Below are 6000 nucleotides of genomic sequence, written 5' to 3'. Positions count from 1 at the left end.
GCTGCCTTGCCCAGAATCTTCTGCAAGGCTTTGTAGTTACCTCCAAGAGCAATTCATGGAGATTTCTTTGGTGAGGATTTTCGCTCGGCATCCCAGACATGTTAATATTTCCTGTAAACTTTACTGGTCTCGCATGTTCCATCATCTCAGCCCTGATGGCCAAAATCATCATTATAAAACGTTTGTTTTAAACCAGTATTGATATTTACAAAGGGTCTACAGTCACCAGATCGGTCGCTTCCATGGCTTCATGTTCATGGGCTAGTGTGCTTTGGGTGGGCTGGTTGAGGGTAAATTCTTTGGGGTCAAAAGATAGGCTCCTTCGTGGTCTGTTGGGCCTAACGGAGTGTGTTGTTTGTCAGCAAGCTCTCTCCTTTACTTCCTCTTCCTTCTCTTTTCACCTTCTCCGCTATTTAATCCTTCATCCTATGGTGGATGATTACAACCCCGACTCTGAATCCTATTTGGCCAGGGGATGGATATTGTTGACTGGTTGCCGCAGCCCCCTAAAAAATTTTGCAGGCAGACTCAGCATAGAAGCGGCATGTATTTCGGCCATGACCAGACCTTCTGTGGCTCTCTGCGGTTTCTGGTCAATGCCTGTCCTGAAGATCCTTATATCTTAACTTTTACTCTGCACTGCACTGAGTCCCTGCTGTGGCCTTTTCCCGTCATAGACTTTGAAATTCTTTCAAATATTTTTTCATTTTGTCTTGTCGAACGGAGTTCTGTTAGCACTGAATCCTCTCCCCATATAGCGATCAGATCGAGTACCTCTTGTGCGGTCCGTGCTGGTGCTCTTTTTCGATTCTCAGGAGACTGCATTGTTACCTGTGCTGATGAGCTCTGCGTGGTCACCTGTGATGATCAGAGCTACACGCTGGCCAAACAGGAAATTGAATTCAAAAGTTCGCGGGGCTTTTCCTGTTTACCTGGCCAGTGCCTCTGAGTTCTGATTGCTGTCCAGGGCGGTCAGTGGGGCACTGTGGGATAGCTCCCGGAGGCCAATAACGTCGATTTCCGTCCACACTAACACTATTCCAAATTAGTAATATCGATTTTAGGGTTACTCCTCTCGTTTTGTAGGAGTACAGAAATCAATTTAAAGAGCCCTTTAAATCGATTTAAAGAGCAATGTAGTGTGGACGGGTGCAGCTTTAAATCGATTTAACGCTGTTTAAATTGATGTAACAGCATAGTGTAGACGAGGCCTTAGAGGATGGCGGTCTAATTGCTGATGTAGCCTGTTGATGGCTTTGAAGATCAGGACCAAGGCCTGGAATGGTCAGTGGAAATGACATGAGGGCGAATGGAGGGATCAGAGTACATGTGTGATGTGCTCATAGAGATCTGGCCCACTGAGGAGGTGGGTCGCTATATTCTGCTTGAGCAGGAACCTCTGCATGGCTTTCACTTTTAAGCCCAGGTAAGTGTGCTGCAGTAGTCCAGATTGGAGGTGATGAGTACATGGATCACAGTTGTAAGATCATCATCTGGAAGCAAGGGGCAAAGTTACCCAGTGCTTTGAAAGTGGAAGGAGGCATTTTTGCCACAATTGTTACTTTGTTGCTTAGCAATGTCAGACAAGACCCTGAGGCTTCACATTCATTGACAAATTGGGGCAGGGAGGGATAACTTAGATAACAGTGAAGGTCAGTGTCTGGACAATTCTTCACAGCTTTTCCCCCTGCCAAACAGCATCTCATTGGTTCATTTTGAGTCAGCTGCTGTCCATCCAGATGCTGATCCACTGTAAGCTCTGTGATGTCATGGGTTGTCTCCGTACAAAATAGGACATATGACTGGGGGTCTTGAGCATATTGTTAGCAGCAGAGTCTATGGCAGGGATTGGCAACCTTTGGCATGCGGCCCATCAGGGAAAGCCACTGGCGGGCCAGGACGGTTTGTTTACCTGCAGTGTCTGCAGATTCAGCCCATCGCAGCCCCCATTGGCCTGGAATGGCGAACTGTGACCTGTGGGAACTATGAGGGGCCGAACCTGCAGACGCTGCAGGTAAACAAATCGTCTGAACCTGCCAGCAGCTTTCCCTGACAGGCCACTTGCCAAAGGTTGTCGATCCCTGGCCTATGGTATCTCACCACCGTTAAGGGTGGTCTGATGTAGATCCTGAGAGACTCATAGACAGCAAAGATTAGCAAAAAAGAGCAACATCATGATTGCTTCATTAAGTCTAGCATGACTAGACTTTTCTAAAGTGAATGTTGGTGATAGGAAAAAAGTACCAAATTGATAGCACTGAAAACTGATGGCCTCTATGCACAGGACAAATACATCACAGGCAGTCGTACTAACTCCCCCACTAATGGGCTTTAAGCACAGGGCTCTTAAACAACTGGGGCACATAATAGCAGTCTTCAAATACTTGAAAAGCTGCCATGAAAAAGATGCAGAAGTTATTCTCTCTTGCCACAGAAGGCAGGACAAGAAGCAATGGGTTCAAACTGCAGCATAGCAGATTTAGATTAGATCTCAGAAAAAACTTCCTAACTGTAAGAACAGTAGGCCAATGGAATAGACTGCCTAGGGAGGTTGTGGAAGCTCCTTCATTGGAGGTTTTCAAAAGGAAGCTGAATAGCATCTGTCTTGGATGGTTTAGACACAAACCCTGCATCTTGGCAGGGTGTTAGACTAGATGACCTTTGCAGTCCCTACGATTCAATGTCTTGGAGAATCCAGAAAGGATTTTTCTACCTCGCCTTTTTTTGCAACTGCATCACATTGCTGAAGTTTTCAGTTTGTGATCCACTATAACCCCCAGACCTTTTCAGCACACTACTACTGAGACAATTAATTCCCCATTTTGTAGCTATGTGCTTTATTTTTTTTCTTCCCAAGTGTAGTAATTTGCACTTGTCTTCCTTGAATTTAATCTTGTTGATTTCAGATCAGTTTCTAATTTGTCAAGGTCATTTTGAATTCCAGACCTGTCCTCCAAAGTGCATGCAACCCCTCTCAGTTTGGTGTCATCTGCAATTTTTTTAAGCATACTCTCCAGTCTATTATCCAAATCATTAATGACAATATTCAATAGTACCATCTGCAGGACAGACCCCTGCAGGACCCCACTAGATATGTCCTCCTTGTTTGACATCAAACCATTGATAACTACTCTGATTACATTTTTGTGCACCCACTTTATACTAATTTAATCTAGACCACATTTCCCAGTGAACTGCACCCTTTGTGTCACAGGATTACAGTGCTGGCTAAAATCCCTTTTGACTTCACTCACCCTAAGCTAACATCGCAAGTCACTGCCCTGTTTGTGGTTGAATTCTAATTTGGGGTGTCATTGAAAACTGAACTGAAGAATATACTGCAGGGGAAAACTCCTGCGTTGGCCCAGGGATGGACTAGATGATCTGACTCAGATAGTCTCACATGGAAGGTGCTATGGAACTACAAAGATTAGGTAAGAACTAGAGCTGGTTGAAATATGTGGAAACTTTTTTTGACCAAAATAAACATTACAGAACATTTTTGTTTTGGTTGAAATCATCTGGATAACTAAAACATGTTTTTTCAGTTAAAAATATTCAATTCTCAAAAACTAAAAATTTTTTTTTCTTACTGAAAATAGTTGTTGCAGAACAATTTTTTCAGGTTTGCTTATTTGTTAAAATAACAATTAAAAAAGCCTGCTGTCAATAATTCTCACCCTCCATTTCCTGTGAACAATAATGAACATCTTTCGACTAGCTCGAGCAAGACCATCTATTTTTCAGACTATTGCTTCAGCTGTTTGGAATCACTCAGCTGTAGGAAACACTGAAGAGATAGTGCCTTTCGTGCTGGGGGCATGGCAGGAAATTCTTGGCTTCTATAGCTACAAACCATGTAGCAAGCCTCTTCCTAAGCCTCTCAACGTGCTCTTCCTTTGTGCTCTGAGACACACTACCTAGGTCTGCGTCAAGTGTTAGACAATTGGGCAACTGTTAAAGGCAAGATGCAGAAGCCCAAAATAAGCAGAACAGCTGCTGTGGGAAGAGAGCAGCTGAAAATGAAGAGCAAATTTGCTCCCTGTGTTTTCTCGACAGAAGACGGGGCAGTTGTGGGGAAGGAAAGAAATACTAGGGGGTATTTACCACCTCCTGATTCATGACACTGGATAGATCTGCAGATCAAGCTGATGTTGTTGACTCCCAGCCAGATCCTGCAAGGTGCTGAGCGCCCTCACCTCTTATTAAGTCAATGGGAAATGAGGGGTGGGGGTTCAGCACTCTCAGGACTGGGCCCACTCATTACTCTGCTTTCTAATGTACTTGGAGGTGCACTTTCAGAAGCAGTGAGTGTGTCCTTTTGAATGAATCCAGCGTCAGCATGGGTGGGATGGGCTAGATGACCTCTTGAGGTTCTTTCCAGGATGCTGCAAATGTGTGATGTACGCTTTCTCGTTACATGCACGCAGTCTGAAAAACACATGAATTAAAGCCCAACTGAACTGACACAATGCCAATGAAAGGGCTCAACAGCTTTCCCCCGAAATAAACCAACCCCCCCCCCCAATTCACTCTTTCATGCATGATGAAACAGGTAGGCCTCACTATGCGCCCTGAATGTCAGCTCTGGTGGAGCCACTAGGGAAGCGAATTCTAGACTCGAGACTCCTGATAGCATCCAAGTGCAGAGAACACCCTGCCTCAGCTTCTACTGAACCACTAGCATGAGGCTAGGGGAGAAGGGTGCTCTATAAACCAGACAGTATCTAAACCCTAAAGAGATCAAGATCAAGACCTTGATTTGCACCCGGTCTAGCCTGTGTCCATCACTGTATCTGAGTCCCTGACAAAATTATAGAAATCTGTATGAGTGCTCAACAACTCATCCTGAGTTTTCCCTTCTCTGCCCAAGATCAGGTAGTAGGAGGAGGAGGATCACAGTAATGCCTAGAACCACCCCTTTGTGGTCTACAAACACATAATGAGCTTTTGTCTAAACATACAAGACAGATAAAGATGGGAGGAGAAACAGAGGCACAGAGAGGTGAAGGGACTTGCCTAAGATCACTACACTGCAGGTCAACTGCAGAGCTCGGAATTGAGCCCAAGTCTCCTGAGTCTTATTCCAGTGTTCTAGCCACTACATTAAAAGAAGCACTGTGTTATCGCTTGCCACAGAGGGCAGGATAAGAGGCAATGGGTTCAAACTACAGCACAGCAGATTTAGATTAAACCCCAGGAAAAACTTTGTAACCGTAAGAACAGTAGGACAATGGAACAAACCTCCTAGGGAGGTTGTGGAAGCTTCTTCACTGGAGTTTTTCAAAAGGAGGCTGGATAGCCATCTGTCTTGGATGGTTTAGACTAGATAACTCTTACGGTCCCTTCTAACGCTATGGTTCTATGATTCTGCAGAGGCTGTTTTCTGAATAGTCTTCAGGTGTGGCTGCAGGAAGAGTCACCGCTGAGACCACTGTGACTACTAATTTATACACACCTTTTTGACACTATTTTGTTCTCCTCTTCTACCCCTAACATCATTTGTTGTGTATTGTCAAAATCCTAACTACTGAGTTTTCATGGGCAGGGAGCATCTTTGTGTTACGTTTGTACAAAGCCTATTGCAATGGAGCCGTGATTTCTGATTGTACTACCACAACAGAAATCATCATGATTAATAATAATTGCAATAATCCAAGCTGGAGCTGACAGAGGCACAGAAAACCATTGTGAGGTCTGCATCCAAAAGAAAAGACTGTCATAATCTTAATGGGCATAGGATGAATAAAACACACTTCTGGATATTGCAGCTATCTAGCATAGACACACATATGAAAAGGTTCTAGGGCTGTTTTATGCAGGAAGTCAGACTAGATTATCACAAAGGTCCCTTTTGTCTTAAAAATATCTGAATCTGTAGCATGTTCCATAGCACCCCTGATAGTTAAGTATTATTATTCCCACATTAAAGATGAGGAGACAGAGAGATTAAGTGATTTGTCTAAGGTCACACATTGAGACAGTGATGGAGTCAGGAAT

This window comes from Chelonoidis abingdonii, chromosome 1, assembly GCF_003597395.2.
Source record: "Chelonoidis abingdonii isolate Lonesome George chromosome 1, CheloAbing_2.0, whole genome shotgun sequence".
NCBI classification, from domain to species: Eukaryota; Metazoa; Chordata; order Testudines; family Testudinidae; genus Chelonoidis; species Chelonoidis abingdonii.
Note: the sequence above shows the minus strand (reverse complement) of the source record.